Source organism: Balaenoptera physalus (assembly GCF_965194825.1).
Source record: "Balaenoptera physalus genome assembly, chromosome: 1".
NCBI classification, from domain to species: domain Eukaryota; kingdom Metazoa; phylum Chordata; class Mammalia; order Artiodactyla; family Balaenopteridae; genus Balaenoptera; species Balaenoptera physalus.
Genome location: NC_138882.1, coordinates 14,566,800 through 14,591,805, shown reverse-complemented (window position 1 = coordinate 14,591,805; position 25,006 = coordinate 14,566,800). Strand labels below are relative to the sequence as shown.

At 37.3% G+C, this 25,006-nt stretch overlaps 1 long non-coding RNA gene across 1 annotated transcript; it reads right to left on the bottom strand.

Annotated features, from left to right (window-relative positions):
* Nucleotides 1-6,278: 6,278 nt before the first annotated feature.
* LOC309663180 lies at nucleotides 6,279-19,658 on the bottom strand. The gene is made up of 2 exons (XR_014265139.1): nucleotides 12,250-19,658; nucleotides 6,279-11,748 (listed from the first exon to the last, which is right to left on the bottom strand). It is a non-coding gene; the product is annotated as an uncharacterized lncRNA (long non-coding RNA).
* Between the last annotated feature and the right edge of the window lie 5,348 nt (nucleotides 19,659-25,006).

The following is a 25,006-nucleotide window of genomic DNA, read 5'->3' as shown; positions in this document are numbered from 1 at the left end:
TCTGTGCAGTGTTATTCAATTTTACTGCATTTATGCAGTCAACAAATATTTATTAGCAACAATGTTAAGCCAGTCAATCAATGTCAACATCTATAAAGTGAGATTGGGTAGACACATTATATGATGGACTTTCAGACTCTAAAATCCTCTTTCTCTGTGAAACAAAATTAGGAATCATTCTAACCACTTAATTGATTCATTAAGTGTTTCAGAAGTGTGGATTAAACTTTGAGACAATCTACTTAAGGCATGGAGAATTCAGAAGCCCTGGTATCTACCCAACTTGGGGAAATAAGGCAATTTCTCTGAGCTTCAGTGTTTTCAGCTGAAGAGTTGGAATAATACATAGGAGGGTTATGATACATAAAAGAGCCAATGTGACTTGGCTCTACAAATTCTAGCTTTTCACCATTCCTACACCTAGAAGTTGGTGGGTGTATAGAAATATTAACACCAAGTTTTATCCCATGTCTCCTCATCGCTCCAGTGTTTGTGAGGTTGGGTTTGTGAGGTAGTTGCTCTTTAGATACCAAAAATTTCTTTCTATAAACTACATTGTAACATTATCATTACTTTTCCTTCTTTACAATTACAAAATGTGAGTGCTATATGAGGTCGGATCACTCAATTTTTGGATGAGGAAGTTGAGAGATGGAAGTCTTAACAGCTAGCTGTTTGCAGCATAGGAGGTCTATCCTAGTTCTTCTGAATTCTTATTTTCTGATTTGGTGTGAGTGATACTGAGTACCCACTTTCTCATACATTGTTAGGTGCTTTGACACAGGTCATCTTGAAACAAATATCACTATACTATTTTATATTTTTGAGGTTATGTGATATCTTTGGATGTAACATTGTTATGTCTTTCTTGAGAATTGATACCTTTATCACTACGAAATGTCCACATTAATCTCTAGTAACAACTCTTGACTTAAATTGGCTTTGTTTGATATTAGTATAACGATAGAAGTTGAGATTTACATGGTATAACTTCACACTTTCACTGTTAGTCTTTCTGTTTCCTGATGTTTTAGGGGATTCTTCTAAATAATATATATGGTGAGGTTGTAAAAAGATCTATTGCTACAATTCTAGATTTTTACTTTTAAAAATTAGTCTAATTATATCTAATGTGATTATCAATAAACTGGATTCATAACTGCCATCATACTATTTACTTTCTATGAGACCCTCATGTTTTAAGTTCTTTTGTCTCTTCTTTCTTACATTCTTTTGGAATATGTACCATTTCTAACATTCCATTTTTCTCTTTATTAACTTGCTTTTTATACCTACAGATACTATTGTGCACTATTGAATGTGTTAGTTTACCCTAAATATCACTACCTGCACGCTAGGCTTATTTTAGTCTAATGCAAATTATAACTTGTACAAATTTCCTGACCTAAGAAAACTTTAATTCTATTTAACTATTCTTGCCCTTTGTTATTATTGTTATGAATTTTAGTTCTTGTTTTGTCTTATATGCCACAAGACATTTTTATTACTGTTTTGAACAGACAATAGTCTGTCTGAGGTAGCGATTAAAGTATTTTCCCCATAAAAATATCCTCTAGTCTTGGCACTCTACATTTGATTTGTTCTTCTTATTCTAACTTCTTAAAGTAAAAAGCTTAGATCATTGATTTTATAGATCTCTTCCTCTCTAACCTTTAAACTTTAGCTACAAATCCCAAATGTTTTATGATAAATTTTAATTATTCTTTTAACATATTTATATTTTTCCTTTTGACTTTTCTTAGACTAATGGGTTCTTTTGAGGTGTTTTTACTTATTTTTTTCTCTAGATATCTTAATGTCATACTTCTACTATCATTTTGCCAGTGAACATGTTCCATGTGATTTCAGTCCTCTGAAATACATTGAGACATATGTTACCGTGTGGCATATAACCTATCTTAGGGAACATCTCTGTGCAGTAGGAAAAAAAAGTGTATTTTTTGATTGGTGGATGTAGTTTTCTATAAATGTCAATCAGGTCAAGTTAATTGACTGTGGTTTTCAAATGTCCTATATATTTGTTGTTGGTTTTTCCTTGATTTGTTCTATCAGTCACTGAGAGTATTAAAATCTTCAACCTTGTTTATTGATTTGTCTCTTCCTGAATTCTGTCAGCTTTTACTTAATGCATTTAAAGCTCTGTTCTGAGAGGAAATAAGCATTTTGAAGTGTATCTTCTTGATAAATTGATGCTTTTGTCGTTGTAAAATGTCCCTCTTTATTTCTTTACTTTGAAGTCTACCTTAATATAGCCAAATCATTTTCTTGTTCTTGGCGTTTGTATCCTTTATCTTTTGAAACCCTTCTATTTTGAACTCGGTAGTGTCTTTAAAGTGTTTCTAATGAACAATATATAGTTGAATTTTCCTTTTAAAAAATGTCCACTTTGATAATCCCTCTTTTCATTGTAGTATTTAGTCCATTTACGGAAAACTGTGGTGCCTCTAAATTTACTGTAATCCTTTCAAAATCCAACTATCTAAGGTAGACTGAGAGACAGGTATTTACTTAGGGGAAAGGAAGGTCTCCCGAAGATAGGCAAGCACCTATGGCAGGGCCAACAGATAGGCAAATAGCCCAGCTTCCCTTTTGCAAGCAGAGGCAGGAGGGACAGGCTTCTCGCAAGATGTTCATGTATTGACAATATCTACCCCCGTAGAAACCCGCACCAGTTGCTGCTAAGGAAGCCTAGTCAACTAAATTACTCATGCACCAGTGTCGAGAATAGTTCTTAAAGCTCCTGCCACAAAACTTGAGCAGGGCTTAGGAATAAAAAGGTATATGACTGTCACCCAAGGACTTAGTTATACCTCTGTTACCAATTAAAACAGATTAACAGAGTATGGCTACACAACAGGGCTCTCAACTTCCCTGTTCCCAACAGCTAGTGTCAAGATCCAAGTAGAATACAATCACTGCTATACTTTTTGAAATTCTGTATAAACTACAATATTCTGTCAATGTTAATGGCACTTAAAGTGCCCTGTCAAAACAATTGCAGCTATGTTATGTGTAAAACATATTAAATAAGCTATGCAAACTTGTATTTTTCATTAAGTTTATATTCATTTTTTTCTTTTTTCTTTCCTATGGATGAACTTAAAAATAATTTTGTTTCTTAATTAAGATGCTATGCATGAAGCTCCTGAATAATTTAAGACAATTGTTCTTTTAAATGGTTGTTGATTACACCCTCCTGGCACAGTTATTGTATTATTACTACACTTAGGAAAAATATGCTGTGCTATTTGGACTCAGAAATATTTCTGACATTTTAATGAACACACCACTTAGTTAGATTTTACGGAGTTTTTCAGTGAACCACAAAGGATTAAAAAATGTCATTCAAGGGTTGTAGATAATTAAACTGACTGAATATAAGATGCTTCATATGAAAATGAAAATTATGTGTGAATTTTGTTGAGCTGGAAATGTGTTTTACTAAATGACTTTAGATTTGTTAATTTTAACTACAAGACAAAGAGAATCAAGGGGATACCTTGTTCTCATCTCAATTTGTGCCATTTGCATAAGCTATTTTATCGTTCAATACCTCCTATGAGTTTTCATTTTGGCCCTTGAATAAATTAAGTATCATGGTAAATAAATAAATGTCGACTTTAAGATACTATTAAATATATGTATTATAATACACCTGATGGGAAATTGGTGCAAATGAGTCTCAAAAGAGCTCATAGATCAGGATTCCAGTCAGATTTTCATAGAAATAAGTTTTAGATAGATATAGTTTTCAGAGAAGAAAAGGTAAGACTTCTCATCAGTTGCAAAATATGATTTTACCTGCTTATCTACACAGTTGACCTTTCTCTACAGTACCATAGTCTTTTAAGTACCTCTGCTATAATTGTAACTTCCTGTATCTACAAATTTGATTATTGTTTTATTTCCATGGATCATTAAGTTTTCCTATTCCAGCAGATATCCCTGTCGTCAAGTTCCTGAGGGATCTCGGCTTGTTATTTTCTGTGTCAGTTGTGTGCATTTTATATTTACTATTAAATATTTGAATAACGACACATTTCTCCAGGTGGCTGTAGGTTTGATTGTGATAAACCTCTCTGGAGAATTCTCTGAGCTTTCACATCTGGTGGAAAACTCTGATGGGAACATCTCTAATGAGGAATTCCTGGAACAAGAAATTACAGATTATCTGTTTTTCAGAAGGCATGACAAGCTAGTGAATGCCTTTTTTTTTTTTTCAGATCAAAAGTCAACTTCTCAATTCAATAAGTGAAGATTTCTGAACCAATTATTGTTTTATCTAAGTTCATTGATCATATATTTCCATTATATTAGCTATTTCTGTCTCTAAAATATCTTGACATAGAAATTGTTTCAAAACATATATTACTAATGGTGATCATGTATGCCTTTATTTAAAGCATGCCATTTATTTCATAATCTCATAATTCAAATATTTTAACACATTTCATCAAACTTATAATGCTTTCTATACCCAAGAAAATAAAATTCTTAAAATTTATGAAATTTTATCAAAGTAGTTGCTTAAAGGGAAAATACTATTTTATAATATAGTTCCATAAAAATGACATTTTCTAGATATTGCTTTTGGTAAGAGGTTAATAGCCTAAATTTGTGGAAAGAAAAAAAAAAAGACAATGACAAGCATGTGTTTTACAGTCATAACTAAAATGTGTTTATAAAGAATTATACACTCTTGCACAGAAATTATGCACTTCCATTCTTAAAAAGTAATTATTTCTCATCTCAGATTGTGCTAATTTTCAAGTTGGGCTAATAACAGTGTTTTCTTCTGAATCCAAATTTCTTTCCAGGTAAAGTTACTAAGAAACCATAATTAAGTGCAAATTTTTACCAGTTCTTGATTGAACACTAATACTCTCAGAAACTTAGGAGCAAGGAAGAAACATCCTTCATTTGTCATAAATAGACTAGGAAATGCTCCAATAAGCACCACAGAATGTCAGTGGTTTAACATAACACAAATTTATTCTCTCTCACCATACAGGTCCCACCTGGATCAGTAGGACCCACACACAGGCTGATCCAGACTCCATGTAGCAACTGCACATTGTGCTACAGACAGTCTCTGTCACTGCTTCAGAAAAGGGAGCCCCTGTGGAATAAACCTTGGAAAGTTTACCTCCTCAGGCAAGAATTGGTACGTGTCACTTCTGTTCATATTTCATTGGCCAGAACTAGTGACATGGGCCTGCTCAACTGAAAGCATGCCAGGAAGTGTGTGTGTGGGGTTGGAGAGGAGAAAATATTTGGCAGACATCACTGACCCTGCCACATGGCTGGCTGCCATCCTTGGCAACCTGGCTGTCACAATATATAAGCACAAATCCAAGTCCCCTGAGGGAAAGTCATACATTATAAAATAATAACTGAAAGCTTGCGAGCAAATAATTTTCCTCCTATAGAAGACCTAACTCTTGTTTCCTATAAATAAGACCTAACTCTTGTTTCCTATAAAAAACCTAAAAATTTAAGAAAATAGAAAAAAATCACTTTATTTCTAGAAATGACGTATCAATTTATTGTTTCTTGTCTTTGTTTCTAATGTGGGTGACAACTTCTTGATAAGATATGCTCTTCATTTTTCTTTCTCCCTCCCTCCCTCTTTCTTTCTTTCTTTCTTTCTTTTCTTTTCTTTTCTTTCTCCATGATGTGGATTTAACAGAGTCCAGAGCTGGATTTGAAATAGACACTGCTTGAAACTAAAATAAAATTTACATGAATATGTGTGGAAGGTTGAAGAGCCAATTAAATACAAATGACAGGCAAAGGGAAAAGAGAAATACAAGAAAGGCAGATTTTGTCTCATGTGTATTAGATTTTTGTAGCTGCTGTAACAAAATACCACGATCCTGGTGGCTTAGAACAGAAACTTACTCTCTCACAGCTCTGGAGACTAGACGGCCAAAGTCAGTACCATTGGGTCAAAATCAAGATGTTGGCAGGGCTGTGCTTCCTTTGGAGGTGCTAGGAGAGAATCCTGTCCTGTCTGTTCCAGCCTCTGGTGGCTGCCGGTATTCCTTGACTTGTGGACTTATCACTCAGTCTTCAAGTCCAGCACCTTCAAATCCTTGTATGTTCCATCTTTATATCACCTTCTCATTTGTATATGTGTCAAATCTCCCTCTGCCTTGCTCTTATAAGCACACTTGTGATAGCGTTTAGGGTCCACCCGGATAATCTAAGATAATCTTCCCATCTCAAGATTGAGAACTTAATCACATCTGAAATGATACTTTTTTTTTCATCTTTATTGGAGTATAACTGCTTTACAATGGTGTGTTAGTTTCTGCTGTATAACAAAATGAATCAGCTATACATATACATATATCCCCATATCTCCTCCCTCTTGCGTCTGTCTCCTCCCTCCCTCCCTCCCTCCCTCCCTATCCCACCTCTCTAGGTGTTCACAAAGCACCGAACTGGAGCTGATCTCCCTGTGCTATGTGGCTGCTTCCCACTAGCTATCTACTTTACGTTTGGTAGTGTATATATGTCCATGCCACTCTCTCACTTCGTCCCAGCTTACCCTTTCCCCTCCCTGTGTCCTCAAGTCCATTCTCTATGTCTGCTTCTTGAAATGATACATTTTTTTTTAACATCTTTATTGGAGTATAATTGCTTTACAATGGTGTGTTAGTTTCTGCTTTATAACAAAGTGAATCAGCTATACATATACATATATCCCCATATCTCTTCCCTCTTGCGTCTCCCTCCCACCCTCCCTATCCCACCCCTCTAGGTGGTCACAAAGCACCAAGCTGATCTCCCTGTGCTGTGTGGCTGCTTCCCACTAGCTATCGATTTTACTTGAAATGATACTTTTTAAAGTAAGGTAACATCCACGAGTTCCAGGTATTAGGACCTGATAGCTTTGGGAGTCATTATTCAGCCTACTACAGTACATCATGGGAAAGCTTTCTTTAATTCGTGCCCTAAGCCTAAAGAAATCTGGATAAACAGAGGGAGATCCAAAGAGAGAATGTCTTTAAGTAAAATAATCTAGGAAGAATTCAGGCAGAGCTGGCTTTATGCCTGGGGACTCTACAGTTTTCTTTGCAGTATCAGTTAAGGGGCATTGAGAAATCTATCTGACAGAAGGTGTTCACTCCTTCCTAAGCTTGTTACTTTCCTCAGAGTCACTCTAGGCAGAAAGGAAGCACAACGAGAGTACCAGTAAATGTAAAACACTGAAAACAGTGTTACCTGATTCTTTATTTCTTCCGAGATGAGTGGTTTGAGTTCATCTGACTTCCAGACAAAAAGGAAAGAGAGAGGCGTGGAAGTCACGGCAGAACTAAAGCATCATGGATTTTTAGTAAAAACTTTTAAAGGGGGAACGTTTATTATTATTAATCTACCAAACCTACAAAGGAATGTTTTGTTTATGTTCATATTTGAACAAGGAACCAGCAAGGCCTGGCCTTGTTAAACCCGGAGAATCATACATATCCACTGTTACTCTCGGGTATTTGCTTCTGGGGAGAGAGATTTCCAGGACTTACTTTACTTCTCACCCCTGCTTCTCTCTTACTTCAGATTATCTTCTGTTCTATGAGAAGAACACAGAGCTGTTATATCTCATGGACTTAGAAGTTCAAACCACTGGGCAGGAAATGCTCAGCACGTATTGGCTTGAGAAATCCCAGGAAAGCCTTCAGTCTGTCTGTTTGGGTGAAATGCTGCTCTTGGAGCTGCCAACACTGGCTACAGGGCAGAGTCATCACATGGGAGAAACACCCTTTCTACTGGCTCACCCTTTGTACGAGGTCCTTCCCAGAGGGTGCGGGAATCTTCGTAGAAAGAAAATTCTCCATTTTATATCTACATCCATTTTTATTATTAACCATGATAAAACTGCCTCCTAAAAAGCTGATCATATCAGACACTTCCCTGCCACTCACACTTTGCATAGTGTCAACCCTTCCTCATTTCCCATGGCCCCAAACAGGCCTTGCTCTGCATTTGAATGTGTGTTCTCTGTGCCTGGAATGATTACTCTCCTTCAGGCCCCCTTAACAGGGAAAACTTTGACTTAAACCTCAGGTCTTGGCTTCACTGTCCTTTCTTCGAGAAGTCATTCCTGCTGTCCACCCCCAGACCCCACACTGTGCTTCCTAAGCTGTCCCATGGCACCTCTACTGCCCCCATCACGTTCCTTTTAACTGTCTCCCCAACTCGAGTGTATGTGGTTTCAGGGCAGCAACTGTGTTTTACTGCCAATTAATACAATGCCAGCATCCGCCAGACACTTAACAAAATATTAACTCACTTTCTAAAAAATATTTCCTTGTTATGTAACCTTTCTGCACCCCACTCTTTGCATTTCCAAAACAGAAATATGAATAGAACCTACTAATAGAGTCACTGTGTGAGCAAAGCAAGAAAATACACACAAAACACTTAGAGCGGTACCTGACCCAATAACCATAGGTAGGGGGTGGTGGTGTGATGAATTGGGAGATTGGGATTGACATATATACACTAATATGTATAAAATGGATACCTAATAAGAACCTGCTGTATAAAAAAATAAAATTAAATTAAAAAAAATAACCATAGGTAAAAAGATAGTCTCTGGTCACACTTTGAGAATATTTCATGACCTATATCAGTATGGAAAATGTGTTCGGAGCTGCTAGTACTATTACTGTACATTGATGGAGGAAGTAAATAATGGCCCAATTTACTCTGAATTTTATAACCTAAGTATGTTATTTTATTCAGCATCAGATTATGTATATATAGTTGAAAAATAATTTTATATTTATTTGGTATTTAAATAATGCTCAATGTACTTTTGGGTTTCAGGACCATATGAATATCTTCTTGAATATGAATATATTCAGAAGATTACAATTACTGTGTTAGTTATCATACTACATCACTAGTCTTGCACCGCTGATACTGCCCCTAGTTAGTACAAGAGACCGATATTCAAGTAGCATTTGAGAAGGAGTAAATGAGCTGCGAAGCCCTATGCGTTCATTATTTCAGCAGAAATAGTAATGGAAAGGAGGAGCAGCAAGGTGACCTCGGCAGGGATGATGAGTTCTGGGTAAAACCCAAGTGAATGTGCCACCGGGAATTTTAAAGCAATGGGGAAGGAATGCGGGATGTGTGATGTCAGAGTCTGGCAAAGAACACAGCAGGGAAGAGGGGTTCTTAGATTTGCCTCCATGGGACCAGCAGAATGCAGAGGGAGTCCTTTCCGAATGGTGGGGTGGAGCTCCCTGTGGCAAAGCAAGAGATTAACTTCAGCGTCCACTATTGGCACCAAGACAAGGGAGGTGGAGTGAAGACACACTGGTCGTGGAGAAACACCCTCAGAGTAGCTGCACTTGGGAGGTATTTGAACTCCAGGGTGACTCAGTTCTTCCTAGACTTACATGATTTTGTGGGAGGAGGCAAAGCATGGATCCGAGAGGGTCGTTCCCTTAAAGGATTATGCACTTGGGGTATAAAAACTTCAGCCAGGGGAATTCCCTGGCCGTCCAGTGGTTAGGACTCTGTGCCTTCACTGCCATGGACCTGGGTTCGATCCCTGGTTGGGGAACTAAGATCCTGCAAGCCAAGTGGCGCAGCCAAAATACCCCCCCCCCAAACCCCCTATGGTATTGGTGTAAGGATAGAAAAATAAATCAGTGGAATATAATAAAGAATTCTAAAGTAAACCCCCCAAAAAATTTCAGCCAAAATTTCTGGGGGAGAGAAACTGAAGCAGTCAGAGAGCTTTTCATGGAGGCCATACAATGAGCTTGAAGTCTTACGATGGAATGATGGGAAGAATGATAACACCACCAACGTTAGGAAAAGAAAATATAGAAGGGAGATGTTTCACTTCCTGGTAGGAAGAGCTGACTGCGTATCCCAGGCAAAGACATTTATTCCTCTGTGATTTATTGTTTGACCCTTTCTTTTTCTTCTGCCTCTCGTTTGCAAGCTTTCAGGGAGCACTTTGTTCTACTTATAATTCTCACTGCAAGATACTGTCACCAAGCCTTTTTGTGATAGCCTGTAACTGCACTCAGCTCGGGAAAATCAGTGAATCTAATCGAATAAGTAAACTTCCATGATTAATTATTCTATCTCAAATAAAGAAATCAAGCTTAAAACACGCTAAATGGATCAGTGGAAAAGATGGAAAGTATTAAAGAATTTTTATTCAGATTATTTTCCATAAATACTTCCAGTACAAAAAAGTCATTATGTTAATTTATATTCTACCTCCCCAAATACTTTCCTCGTTTGCATACTCATCTATTTACGGAGGAAACATTTATTGAATGCATCTTATGTGCAGGGCACCAGGCGAGGCACTAGTCTCATTTATATTAACTCTGGATCCCAATTCAGGCTATAATTATGTTGTACCCAGATCACTTCCATAGCATAGAAGATTGCAGGAAGGTTAATTTGCCCTTCAACAAACCTACAGCTAACTTCTCCTATTTGCTACATTACTGAAATGGCCGCATCATTCAGTGCAGACGGCATTGCAAGAGTATGAATCTGATACCATAGTAAATTCAACAACAAGCTTAAATAATACTGCCGAAGGGGAGAAAATGAGCTAGGTAAAAGAACACTGTATATCTGATACACAGACTTTTCAGATAGCTCGATTCTGATATTTCTGGTGCAACAAGACAAAATATTGATATGGTTTTCCTTTGAAATGGTGGTGCACAAGAAATACATTTTCATAGATCATATTCATATTTGAACAAAATTTTCCTCATCCCCTCAAACTGTTACTCACTGTACTACAGGCTATAAAGGGATTTTCATCTGCTTTATCTTCTTGGCTTTTCCTGCTGTTTTTAGATTAAAGTTTAAAGAATTAAGAACCAGGGATGCTGGGGTTACACTAGAATGAGGAAAGATCAGGCCACCAAATCCACTGAGGTGTAATGGGTCACAGGCTGATTCTGGAATTATCATTCACGATGCCTTTTTTTTTTTTTTTTTTTTCCAGTCTAAAGACTAAGCATTAATGTCTTTAAAAACTAGACAGATTATAGAGATCAGAGTTCCAGGTCAGTTTCACAGAGTAATACTACCTGGAGAAAGACATTCTTCTAGAAGTATTTTGAGTCTATTTTATGCATCATCCCTGTCAATTTTGGTCATTGGTGAGTAATAAAATTTTCAATTTCTCACATAGTTTAAGAATATTTGATTCCACTTCAAATGGCAGTTTGGGAAATTTAAACAGATATTCATATTTATAAGACTAAAATCTATGAAAACACAATGTAGTGCTGCATATGGTTTTGGTATTTTGAACATTCAGTTCAGTAAAAATACGGTACAAGTAGCTGGTGGACGGTGCTTACTGCAGGTGGGAGCCGGTCAGATGGGGGCACAGGCGGGGCTGCCCTCGTGGGGACCACTGTGGCAGGCAGGGGGCGCCATGGGGCCCCGACCGCCCAGACCCCCATGCCTGGGACCTGCAGGCCATTGCTTCTGCTTTGTTCCCCCCCTTTTTAAAAAATTGAAGTATAGTTGCTGCACAATATTATGTAAGTTACAGGTATATAACATGTGATTCACAATTTTTAAAGGTTATACTGCATTTATAGTTATTATCAAATATTGGCTATATTCCCCATGTTGTTCAATATGTCCTTGTAGCTTATTTTATACCTAATAGTTTGTGCCTCTAACGCCCTTCCCCATATTGCCCCTCCCCCTTTTCCTCTCCCCATTGGTAACCACTAGCTTGTTCTCTATTGTGAGTCTGCTTCGTTTTTGTTATCTTCACCATTTTGTTGTATTTTTTAGATTCCACATATAAGTGATATCATACAGTATTTGTCTTTCTCTGACTTATTTCACTTAGCATAATGCTCTCCAAGTCCATCCATGTTGCTGCAAATGGTGCTTTGTCGCCTTTCGGACCTGCGTCCACAGGCTGCCTCTGCCTGTGGCCAGACCAAGATGGGGTGGTGGGGAGAAGTCCCTGGAGATGGACGCCAGGCTGCTGCAGAGACACAAGTGCGAGGGCGAGAGTATGTCCTCACCAGCCACAGGCTGTGCATTGGGTCCGCCTTCCTTCCTGTGCCTGGGTGGTGACTCCACTGAGCGAGGCTGGGGCGGGCATGAGGTCTGCTTGGGGCAGCGGCTGGTTAGAAGGGCCTGGCGGCAGTGGGGGGAGAATGGGAGCCGGAGGCGCGGTGGCAGGGGCTGGTCAAGAGAAACACTGCCGCTGGCTTTTATTCCTCCCTCCCTCCTCAAAGCTAGTCCTAGGCTGTTCCCAGGTCCAGCAGCAGCCACATGACCGCTTGCTGGTCCTCAGAGGACAGGGACAGGCCTTCCACTGGTTGGCCCTTCCGCCATTTTCAGCCCCAAAAGACAAGTCCCTTCTCTCCGGGCCTCAGGCTCCCTGGAGGCAAAGGAATTGGCTGGACTCCTCAATCCTGACATCCAATTCAGCTGCGGCTGTAACCCTCTCCTCCTCCGCCTGTTCTCTTTGGCTGCTTGCGCGACACCCTCTCCCAACCATTCTTATTTCCATATTTCCCACAGAAACTTTCTGTGGGAAGACAGAACCATATCTGAAGTTTCCAGATACGCTGCTCCAGGTTTTTCTGAGCCCTTCAGCCTCAACCTTCACCGTGTTATACAGCTCCCACCCTGACTCCTTACAGCTGGTGCAGTTTTGAAACATGAGGAATGAAATCCCTAGCAAACCCCCATGTCTTGGAGACACCATTCTTTGCTAGGGAAGCTGCCGCTCTGCCCTCCCCTGAAGATCCAGGGCACCTTGTGTAGCCACCTGCATCTCAGTTAGGCTTACAGTGGGTGGAGATTCCTGACATCCAAGACTTCCGACTTCTCTGCCAGAGGGCTCTTTCCCTGAGGGCAGGCCTGGGTCTCCTCCTCTCTGTGCCCTGGCTCAAAGCAAGAAGTGATGGGGAAATGGGTTCTCCTGTAGACCCGGTTCTGCTCTGAACGATTTCTCCAATGGTAATGATTCCTGTAAGCCTGGAGAGGCCATTTCCTGCTCAGAGCCCCAAATTAAGGAGGGTCTGAGCAGAAACTGAGAATCCTTCAACCTACTGTGAGATTCTGGGCTTGAAGAAATAATGTTAAAAAAACAAAAATAAACATTATTAGTGAAGTCCAAAGCCACTAGGGAAAGAATCCCTTTCCTCCATTCATTCTTATTATGTATTTAGAGGTGTGTTACTAAATATCTATGGAGCAACTATGCATAAATACAAATATGTAGATGTGTTAGGGATGTATTACTGTAGGACTGTCTTAGTCTGTTCCAGCTGCTATAACAAAATACCATACACTGGCTAGTTTATAAACGGCAGAAATTTATTTCCCACAGTTCTGAAGGCTGCAAGTCTGAGATCAGGGTGCCAGAACATTCTGGTTCTGGTCTGGGCCCTTTTCCAGGCTGCAGACTCCTGACTTCTTACATCCTCACAGGGCGGAGAACAGAGCCATTGAAGCAAGCTTTCTCCTGATTCTTGGAAGAGCACTAATGCCATCCGTGAGTGTCCCACCCTCACAACCTCCGCCAATTCTAATTACCTCCCAAAGGCACCACCTCCTAATACCATCCCATTAGGGGTTAGGCTTTCATCATATGAATTTGGGGAACACAGTCAGTCATAGCAAGGACCATGGAGATACTTTTCTTATATTAGTGTGTGTACGGATTTTATCTCCTTGTTTATCTTATAGTAAAAAATAACTGCTGGACCTTTGATTTTCTCTATCTCCTACATTCCCCTGTATTTAAAAAAAGTGAAAAGACATAATAAACTAAAGTTTTTAAAAGTTACAGCTCTACAAGCTGACTGCAACTATTTTCATTTTAGACACATTGTTTTCTGTACTTGTGTATGCCTTTCATGCTGCAATGGTCATGCACAGAATATTATTGTGTTCTGAAGTTCATGTAATAGATTTTCTTGAAACGAGAGGGAAAAATATCATAATCAGTTTTAATTTTAATGTTTGTATAATATGTCATTTGGTAATTTCAGGAACAATTTATGAAATGTTAAAATCTATTGTTATTTAGTGAGCACTCTTTAGTTGAACAGGAATTTGATGGAGCAGGCACTGATTTTGTCACAAAATGTATATTCAATTTAATTAACATTTAAATCAGGTGTGTTTTCATAGGTTTCAGGGCTTCTTGCTTGCTTTTTATGGCATTATAGTGTCAAAGCATTTTCATTTTTTAGGAATCAGAATAATATCCTGTTTGTGTAGTGATTTATAAATATAGACTATTTCTGCTTATGTTTCATCAATTAAAAGAAAAATAATCTGAGTTAGGGAGGAAATTTATTATTGTTCCCATTCTTTTTTTTTTTTTTCCTTTGGCCATGCCGGGTGGCATGCAGACTCTTAGTTCTCTGACCAGAGCTCGAACCCAGGGCCCCTGCAGTGGAAGTGTGGAGTCCTAACCACTGGACCACCAGGGAAGTCCCCCCATTCTTGACATGAGGAAACTGAGGATCAATTAACCATGCCAATTGTTAGCTTGCACACATTTGCCCTCAGCTTTGGCCTCCAACAATTCCAGAACAGCAGGAAAAGTTCTGTGTGACATCCGATTACAATGGCATAGAAAATATCTAGACCCTTATACACCAAGCTGTCATCAGTGGTTATATCTGGGAAGTTATTTTATAGATGGGATGGAAAGAAGAGTGACATTTCTATTTTTATTTGATCCATACTGTACTGTCTGCATCTTTTCAACAGACATGTGCTCTTTATATGGAAGACAAATTAATTAAATTAATGTTCCTCTAGCGTCCCCCTACATGGCAGAGATCATACTGTCTGCTATCATCGTAAACCTTGCTTTTCTGTATATTCTTAGTCATTGATGTTGCTCTTAAACCTATACCATTGTGCTCTACGTAGCACATTTTTACTAGTATGCTAATGATTCAGCTACTAAACAATCATTTACTGCACACTAGCAAAGTACGCAATAATGCACTAAGTACCAGTGCACTAAGTACCACCATAGCAAGCCCATATATTTTTAATGGCACTCAAAACTTCCCATAGAAAAATATGAAGATTTTAACACTTCTTTATGACATGACTGACCAAATAAACGTGCACTGACACCTTAGCTTTATCGCATTGATTTCCTGAGCATGGCTGCATAAGGAATTAGATCCTTACCAGGTTCAAACATTATCTTAATGCAACTATTTTATCTTGGGAAAAGAAAAATGAAACTAAGATCATTAACATTTATGGACATTGTTATCATGTAATACCTATTGGACTTTACAAGAGTAAAGCGTATTCACATACCCTTATAACTACATATTTCTGTAATATAGTATAAATACTCATGTATAATATTTTGAAACATTAAAATTCATGCAACTCCTTTAATCAAAATCACGTGTATGTGTTATGATAGGTGCAAGTGCAATGAATCGGGATGTAAGTTTTGTTTTTTTTCTCTCACTGCTTCCCTCCTCTTCTCTACCCAATGTGTCCACCTCTTCTGTATGTCATGTAGACATAGCATTGAATTATAGAATCTTAAATCCAGAAGGGCTCTTAGAGGTCTAATTTTCTCATTTTACCGATGAGGAAACTGAGGGGTAGAGAGGTGACTGGTGCCATAGATGATAAGGGGCAATTTCAACACTAATCTCTGTAACCTTCTTTCTCTCTCTTCACCCAGAACTAAAGATAGTCCCTTAGGTGTTGACAAGGAAAGTTAGTTGAAACTGTCACATACTTTTCAAATAAGGCAACCTAAACACAAATCATGTTTTGAGCAAGCTGCATTCACTGTTCACACATATTCAGCTTTTAATTTACTAAAATGTTTCCGTTTCCTTATATGTGCTGCTTTTAAACTAAGTAATCTCTATTTCACCTGAGTATCTATGTGTGCATATGTTTGTGTGTGCATATGTTTGCAAGTGAGCACATACACATGTTTGTGTCTTAAACCTGATTTCAGTGAGTTCATCAAATCCTTATAAGAAGTGATGTGCTAATATCAAGGCTACAAAGAGGAAAAGAGGAATAGGGCACAACCGACTCTCTTCGTCTAGGTATGTATAGGCAGACCTCATTTTATTGTGCTTTGCTTTATTGAGCTTCACAATATTGTTGTGTTTTTTACAAATTCAGAGTTTGTGGCAACCCTGCACTGTCAGATAATGGTTAGGAGTTTTAAAAATTTTTATTGGAGTATAGTTGATTTGCAATGTTGTATTAGTTTCAGGTGTACAGCAAGGTGAATCAGTTATACGTATACATATATCCACTCTTTTTCAGATTCTTTTCTCATATGGGCCATTACAGAGTATTGAGTAGAGTTCCCTGTGCCAGGCAGTAAGTCCTTATTAGTTATCTACTTTATATATAGTAGTGTGTAAATGTCAATCCATTCTCCCAATTTATCCCTCTCCCCTTTTCCCCTCGGTAGATGGTTAGCACTTTTTGGCAATAAATAATTTCTAAATTAAGGTGTGTACATCTTTTTAGACAAAGTGCTATAACACAATAGACTGCTTTATAGTGTAAACATAACTTTTATAAGTACTGGGAAACAAAGAATTCATGTGACTCACTTTTTTGGGGCTATTTGATTTATTGCAGTGGCCTGGAAACACACCTGCAGTATCTCCAAGGTAAGCCTGTACAGCTTGGTGGTGGACACATATACGAGATAATTTAATACACATGTTTAATACTGTGATAGAGAGATGTTTAGATTGCAGTGAGAGTACCCAACCCCATCTGAAGCATTCTTTGATGGTGGTCAGTTTACAACCTGTTAAAGAAATAATGTGATACATACATGGGCTCTTGATGGATGAGTCCAGGGCTGAAGAAAAGAAATGAAAAAAGAAATCATGTGAGTACAATGCACACAGTTTGATGTTTGTGGAGAGCTACATGGAATCCTATATTGGTGGAGTGTGGTGGCAGGGTAATAAAGTTAAAGAACAAGGCAGTAAGGAGGGCATGAAGGACCAGAGACACTGGACCTTATTTTTCAAGCTGTGGCAGCACCTGAAGTATTTTAAACCAGTAAAGACGGTCAGTGTTTCATTTTCCATCCTTTAGACAGAGGTTTGGAGAATGGGTTTAAGGGTTCATGATTAACCGACAGGGAATCAATGAAGGTTTTGCCTCATTCCAAGAAACAGGCAGTAGGCAAGTGAATTGTACTTGTTTTAGTAGGAATGGTTGGAGGGAAGGATTGATAGATATTGAAATCCACAGGATCTGCTGATTAGTGAGAGAGTGGGGAGTGTCAAGACTAACCATCAGGTTTCTTTTTCCTTTTTTTTAAACTGAGTTATAGTTGATTTACAATTTTGTGTTAGTTTCAGATGTACAGCAAAGTCATTCAGTTATGTGTGTGTGTATATATATATATATATACACACACACACATATATATCTTTTTCAGATTCTTTTCCATTATAGCTTGTTATAATATAGTTCCCTGTGCTGTACAGTAAATCCTTGTTGTTTATTTTACATAGAGAGTGTATCTCTGTTAATCCCAAACTCCTAATTTATCCCTCCCCCCTTCTTTCCCCTTTGGTAACCATAAATTTGTTTTCTATGTCTGTGAATATGTTTCCATTTTGTAAATAAGTTCATTTGTATATTTTTTTAGATACCACATATAAGTGATATGATATTTGTATTTGTCTGATTTATTTCACTAGGTATGATAATCTCTAGGTCCATCCATGCTGCTGCAAATGGCAGTATTTCATTCTTTTTTTATGGCTGAGTGATATACCATTGTGTACATATACATCTTTATCCATTCATCTGTTGATGGACACTTGGGTTGCTTCCACTTCTTGGCTATTGTGAGTATTGCTGCTATGAACATAGGGGTACATGTAGATGTTTGAATTATAGTTTTGTCTGGATATATGCCCAGGAGAGGGATTGCAGGATCATATGTTGCAGGATCGTATCTATTTTTAGTTTTTTAAGGAACCTGCACACTGTTCTCCACAGTGGCTGCACCAGTTTACATTCTCAACCATTCCCACCAACAGTGTAGGAGAGTTCCCTTTTCTCCACACCCTCTCCAGCATTTATTATTTGTAGACTTTTGATGAAGTCTACCATCATGTTTCTAATTGAGTAGATGGTGGTGGCACAATGTGAACTATGGACTAGAGGAATACATGTGTGTGGAAGGAAGGACGATGGGTTCATGTGCTTGTAAAACAGCCAGTTAGACATATCCAACAGGCGTCTGGAAATAAAAGTTAGCAAAAGAGGTGAGGCCTAGAGATAAGCTTTGAGAGATATCAGCATATATAAGAGCTTGAGCTACTTCTGGGAGAGTTTGTGGGGTGAGGACAAAGTGGGGATCAAAAAAGAGAACGCTGTAAAACACCAACATTGAAGAGCAGAGAACGGGGACCCAACTAAGACACAAAATGTGTAACAGATGAAATAGGAGAGAACCATCAGTGTGTAGTTTTAAGAAGGAAGAAGTAATTTATGGTGGCAAATGCAGCAGAAAGGTCCAATAAGATAGGGTCCCAAAAGAGCCCTTTGGGTTAGGCTTTTATAATATTTATACATTGTTCTAAATTATCAGGATATTTTCTGCTTTTCTTATTTTCTCATAAACCCATTATATGACTCCACTAAGAAATTCTTCACTCAAAAACGTCGATGAGAATGAATAACCAGCCAGGCCTGAGGAAAGCAACTAAGGCTGAACTTTCAGTACCCACCAGTCACATGTGGATATTAAACACCTGGAATATTGTTAGTCTAAATTGAGATGTGCTATAAGTGTAAAATATTTACTGGATTTCAGAGAATTAGTATAAAAATGTAAAATATCTCATTGATAATTTTCATGTTGATCACATGTTCCCACAGTATTTCAAATATACTGAGCTATACAAAGTATATTAAGTTAGATTTCATTCGTTTGCTTTAACTTTTATTAATGTGACCACTATAAAATGGAAAATTATGAGGCTAATTATTAGAGAAATGCAAATCAAAACTACAATGAAATATCACCTCACACAGATCAGAATAAAAAGTCTACAAATAACAAATGCTGAAGAGGGTGTGGAGAAAAGGGAACCCTCCTACACTGTCAGTGGGAATGTAATTTGATGCACCCACTATAGAAAACAATATGGAGTTTCCTCAAAAAACTAAAAATAGAGCTACCATATGATGCAGCAATCCCACTCCTGGGCATATATTTGGACAAAACTATAATTTGAAAAGATAACGTGCACCCCAATGTTCATAGCAGTACTATTTACAATAGCCAGTACATGGAAGTAACCTAAATGTCCATTGACAGATGAATGGATAAAGAAGATGCAGTATATTTATAAAATGGAATATTACTCAGGCATAAAAAGAATGAAATAATGCCATTTGCAGCAACATGGATAGACCTAGAGATTATCATACTAAGTAAGCCAGACAGAGAAAGACAAATACCTTATGATATCACTTATATGTGGAATCTAAAATATGACACAAATGAACTTATCTGTGAAACAGAAACAGACTCATAGATATAGAGAACAGATTTGTGGTTGCCAAGGAGGAGGGGGTGGAGGAAGGATGGATTGGGAATTTGGAATTAGCAGATGCAAACTATTATATATAGAATGGATAAAGAACAAGGTCCTATTGTATAGCATGGGCAACTGTATTCAATATCCTGTAACCATAATGGAAAAGAAAAAATAGAAAATAGAAAATTACCTATGTGGTTTGCATTTACAGCTGACATTATTATTTCTAGTAGACAGTGCTACTCTAGCCTGTGCTCATTTCCCCCTCTGCCTGTGCTTTTCACAAAATCTGAAGCAGCTTCATTTACCCTGTGAATCTTATGCAACCACTGGAGGCCCAGCTCAAAGCCTGCATTCATTTGAGCCGACTTCAGAAGTCCATCCCTTACCTAAATGCCTTTCGTGTACTGATTACAATTAGGTCATGATTATACATGTACTATAATATTCTCTAATTTAATACAGATAGTTCTTGTTCTCTATTTTAAATTGTTATATTTTAATTCTCTTCTAACATTCTCTATTTTAAATTGTTATATTTTAATTCTCTTCTAACCTTATTATGTATTATGTATCTATAAAAATATGAAATTCTTAAATCCATATATTGAAATAATAGAATCTGGTAAAGGAAACCTATTTTTGTCACCAAAACTAAAATAAATCTAGGGTCGAATATTCTTGGCAGCTTATATTCATGCCCTGACTTGTGATTATTGAATCAGGATGATGATGATGATTATCATTAATGGTTAACTTTTCAAACAAGGAATATATTTTTAAGTTGTATAACGTTTAATGACATTAACTGGATTGAATGGTTGAAATGTTTACCTAATTAGATTCATATGTCCCAAATGCATAGTAAATCAGCAGAAAATAGAGCTTTTCCATAATATACTTGGAATATTTCTGTCTCTGCTTTTGAAATATTAATGCATAATACTTCTGTAAAAAATACCATGTACTCCAAAATTTTTTGTACATGATGTATTTCAATGTCAGAGTCAAAATAACATGAATTTAATTATTTTTACTCTCAAATTGTGCTAAATCATTAATTCATTGACTAATTATGCTTTTAGTCAATACATTATTCAGTATTTTTTCATTAGTAAGACATTTCATTACTATAAATTAGTACTAATTATAAAATAATTACTTAAGAAAAAAGCCATATCAAACCAAAGAATTAGCAGTTCCTTACTAGCCACTACAATATCATCTATTAAACATACATTAATTTACACTAGTTAAGAATGAGATTTCAATTTAAAACAATTATACTTTGTTTTTGGTGTGGGTTTAAACCTGATTAAAATAACAAGAAAATGTATTCTCACTGTAAAGCTGGTCACTAGCCAATGTTGTTTTATCTGTCTATCTACTTGACATTACAATAAATTGACTCAGGTCACGTACTGGTGGATGGAAGCAGTAGGTTATGGTAGAAGTTAGAGACAGAAGAACCAGTGGAGGGAACGAGTCTTCCCACAGATTTTACATGCTCTAAAGAAACAGAAAAACCATGAACACATGTCTCAGCCAGATGGAACAGAATAATTATTATCAAGAGATTTGCAAAACAATTTCATCACTCAAGGAACCCCCAGCATCAAAGAATGAATGTGAGAAACACAGAAGAGTTGAAGAAAAAGAAAGCTTCCAGTCCAAGCAAATTTCCACCAGTACTTTTCATCAAATATCCAGAGATGACCCCGACTACTGTGGATGGGTCCCACCTGAAGGCCAAAGTGGTGGTTGCAGAACCCATGTTTATGACAATATGGTGGTTGATTGCCTCAGAATCCTAAAGGAAGACCTTGTGGACTTAGTGGCATGAGGTATTGGGATACTGTGTATCAAGGTGAATGGCCAGAAAAGGAGTTCATCATTTGTAAAATGTGGTGACTGATGTTTTCTTCCATGCTTTTGGCTTCTAAATTTATCTACCTATTTTAGTCTCTTGAATATCACACTTATGTTTAAAAGTGTTAAAAAGATATATATAGGGGCTTCCCTGGTGGTGCAGTGGTTGAGAATCTGCCTGCCAATTCAGGGGACACGGGTTCGAGCCCTGGTCTGGGAAGATCCCACATGCCGCGGAGCAACTAGGTCCGTGAGCCACAATTACTGAGCCTGCGCGTCTGGAGCCTGTGCTCCGCAACAAGAGAGGCCGCGACAGTGAGAGGCCCGCGCACCGCGATGAAGAGTGGCCCCCGCTTGCCGCAACTAGAGAAAGCCCTCGCAAAGAAACGAAGACCCAGCACAGCCTTAAATAAATAAATAAATAAAATTAAAAAAAAAAAAAGATATAGATAGAGAGAGAAAGAGATAATTACTAAAATGAGAGTATTGACTATGAATGAGAAGGCAAAAAATGTTAATTGTTATGAGCAGGAGAAATATATTGGATTGGCCAAAAAGTTCGTTTGTGTTTTTCCGTAACCTGAACGAACTTTTTGGCCAACTCAATAGTTTGATATGCTGTGTTTACAGTTTTGTTCCTCAAGGTTATTGTTCCTTCTAATTTTAAAAATTTTATAATACAGAAGTTAATATAGGATATTTCCTTTCCAATTTCAAGTACCTTATCCTTTAGAAAGGAGCAGATTTAGAAACTGCATTTTAAAAAATTTTCTAGTGTGAATTTTTTTTTATGTTATTAGATATTCTGAATATTTGATTTAAAAGGCTATCGCCAATAAAAGTCATCAATTACAATGCTTATAAAAGATTAGTTTGGGAATTTGGGTTGTGAAAGATATCTCAGATATATATTTTGAATGAATATTGTTTTACTTTAAAGAAAAAGGAATATATTACCTGTGGGCAAGAAAACCATTTTATGCACTGAGGAGAAAAAATTCAGGAGGTTGGGAAGTTTGGGTATATAATGTTGCATTGAACATATTTAACGGTTACCTTGCCTTCAAAGTAGTTTAAAAATGCTGATGTTTCATGTCTCACAAGATAGCATTTTGACAGGGCATTATCAAGTTGTTACCTGGTGACAAGATTTTGAAAACTACTAAGGGAGAAATGAGAAACGGAGCCGAGAAAATTAAGGTGACTGAGTTAACAGAGTTATACTCTCCTCAATCAGATCGGAATGAACTGGAAATTTAACAAGCACTGGTAAATTCAGTTTAAGTAATTTAATTCCAAAGTATTAATTCTTGATCTTATTTAATTGGAAAATAAATTAGTATTATACATGAAAAATTCAACTTGGCATCGCCAGCTGGTTGTACCTAGGCTGAGTTCTACCTACATATGTATTTTCTTTGGCTAGAGCAGTGTTTTATTTATTTTGTTTTAAATTTGAATGTTTTTAAATGAAGCATATATTACCTGCTTCAGCATGTTTCAAAATTTGGAAGCTGCTCACAATATAAGACACATATTTCACATTTTTACATGTACTCCTGTCTCTCTCTCTCCCTCCCCCCCCCCCACACGTACACATGCACGTGCACACACATAAATACAAAATGGTACTTATCCTTACTACATCCATGGAATATATTCTGATATTTCTATTCTATTCTATCCTATCCTATCCTACTCTATTCTATTCTTTCATTTAAAAGGGCTGGTTGTGGCCCACTGAATTCAAACTGAAGTATGAAAAATATGATCTACTCTCTTATCCTTGGCAAATGTCGACATTTTCATTACTTTCCTTGCCCTCAAAGATATTTGCATTTTTGAATCTCTAAATAAAGTAGAAAAAGATTGTCCTAATATCTGGAGAAAATATTCTCAGAAACTGGCCATGTGGCCAGGGTGACACTAATAATGGTGGAGGGAAAGCAGAATCTTAGATCCAGGAAGGGAAGATAAATAATGTAAATATTACTATTTACAATTAAGCACCAGGATAGCCAATAAAACTTCTACTCTTACTTTTGGCTGCAAGAGTAGAAAACCCCAACACAGACTGCCTTAAACAGTAAGGGTATATACTAAAAACAAACTGGATTAAGCAATAAAGATATTTTTTATCTCCTGTGTCCAGAAGTCCAGAGGTTGGGTGACTTTCTTCATGATGGTTCCATGATGTTACCAAGCAGCCATCTCTTCTCCTGTCTTAGCATTTTACTGTATTGAATATTTGATTAATCCCAAGGCTTGTTCTCCTTATGGCCACCAGATAACTGCCAGAGATAATGGCTTGCTTTCTTGGTCACAGCAGAAAAGAAAAATATATCCTCCAGGCATGGAACACAAGTCCTTACTGTAAACTAACTGGGCCTGTTTAGATCATTTGCTCATCTTTGGACTGATAACAACCTTCAGGGGATTGCCATCAATTGACTGACTTCAACTAATTCAGATCTACTCCTAGAAATGAGAATGAGTTCACCTTCCCCTGAGTCCCACAGGGGAGTAGTAGATGGCATCAAATCCAGGATTCTGTTGAATTCTGTTGAGATTCATCTTTGTTTTACTACCAAGTCCTTCCAGTATTTTATTTTTTATTCCCTCATATTTCGGTATGTATGATGAAAATCAGCCTAATTTCTTATTATATTAAGGACTGTAGTCTTGTCTTGTCCAAGTCAATCTCCTTACCTAGGGGTCTGAGTCTCCCCTGATACCAAATTTTGTACATAAAACCATGTTTTCTGCTGAAAGACATCTCCATGCCTACTTGGATCTCTGAATATTTCCTGGCCTTTATTTTCCAGTTGCCATGGTTATGGGTACATTGTTGATTTCTGCTGAATTTATTTAATAATAACTGCTTTTCTTTGAATTCTCTTGTTACATCTTGGCACAATTTCTAAGAACTACTATCTGATCAATTGGAATTCTTTTTACAATCTGTTTCAGATTTTCTCCAAACTTTATTGGTGCTTTACATATTTTTTAATTGAAGTATAGTTGATTTACAATTTGTGTTAATTTCTGCTGTACAGCAAAGTGATTCAGTTATACATATATATACACACATTCTTTTTCATATTATTTTCCATTATGGTTTATCACAGGATATTGAATATATTTCCCCATGCTATACAGTAGGACCTTGTTGTTTATCCATTCTATATATAATAGTTTGCATCTGCTAACACCAAACTCCCACTCCATCCCTCCCCCACCCCCGCTCCCCCTTGACAACTACAAGTCTGTTCTCTATGTTTGCGAGTCTGTTTCTGTTTCATATATAAATTCATTTGTGTCATATTTTAGATTCCACATATAAGTGATATCATATGGTATTTGTCTTTCTCTTTCTGACTGACTTCACTTAATATGATAATCTCTAGACCCATCCATGTTGCTGCAAATAGCATTATTTCATTTTTTTTTATGGCTGAGTAGTATTCCACTGTGTGTATACACACACACACACACACACACACACACACATACCACATCGTCTTTATCCATTC